Raw genomic sequence first — 1,154 nt, forward strand, 5'->3', positions numbered from 1 at the left:
GGAATACCACAGACAAGGTTAGACTTTTCGGATTCCCATGAATGTTGCCATCAATTCTAGCTTATACCACGAAGATTCTGATTAAGGAATCCAAGAGATATGCGCCCGGCCTAAGGTAGAACGGAAGTGGTTGTCAGTCACGCGCGTTCATAGGTGAGAATGATGATGAGTGTCACGGATCATCACCTTCATCATGTTGAAGTGCAACGAATATCTTAGAATAGGAATAAATGGAATTGAATATGAAATAGTAGTAATTGCATTAAAACTTGAGGTACAACAGAGCTCCACACCCTTAATCTATGGTGTGTAGAAACTCCACCATTGAAAATACATAAGTGATGAAGGTTCAGGCATGGCCGAGAGGCCAGCCCCCAAGGTCTAAGAACTAAACGTTCAAAGATGTCTAATACAATAGTAAACTATCCTATTTATACTAGACTAGCTACTAGGGTTTACAGGAGTAAGTAATTGATGCATAAATCTACTTCCAGGGCCCACTTGGTGTATGTTTGGACTGAGATTGATCTATCCAAGAGCTGAGGCTTCTTTTGGAGTTGAACGCCAAGTTGTAGCGTGTTTTGGGCGTTCAACTCCGGTTCGTGACGTGTTTCTGGCGTTTGACTCCAGACAGCAACATGAAACTGGCGTTAAGCACCAGTTTACGTCGTCTAATCACAAATAAAGTATGGACTATTATATATTTCTGAAAAGTTCTGGATGTCTACTTTCCAACGCTGTTAAGAGCGCGCCATTTGAAGTTCTGTAGCTCCAGAAAATTCATTTCGAGTGCAGGGAGGTCAGATTCCAGCAGCATCAGCAGTCCTTTGTCAGCCTCCTATCAGAGTTTTGCTTAGGTCCCTCAATTTCAGCCAGAAAATACCTGAAATCACAGAAAAACACACAAACTCATAGTAAAGTCTAGAGATGTGAATTTAGCATAAAAACTAATGAAAGCATCCCTAAAAGTAACTAGATTATATTAAAAACTACCTAAAAACAATGCCAAAAAGCGTATAAATTATCTGCTCATCACACTCTCCTTGCCATAAATGCTGAGCTTCTCCCACTAATTGATATGTCACAAACTCCACGAACTGATTATTTAGGACATGCTGAGTTCGTAATGCACACTCCATAGCTTTAAACCATTT

This window comes from Arachis duranensis, chromosome 3, assembly GCF_000817695.3.
Source record: "Arachis duranensis cultivar V14167 chromosome 3, aradu.V14167.gnm2.J7QH, whole genome shotgun sequence".
NCBI lineage: Eukaryota > Viridiplantae > Streptophyta > Magnoliopsida > Fabales > Fabaceae > Arachis > Arachis duranensis.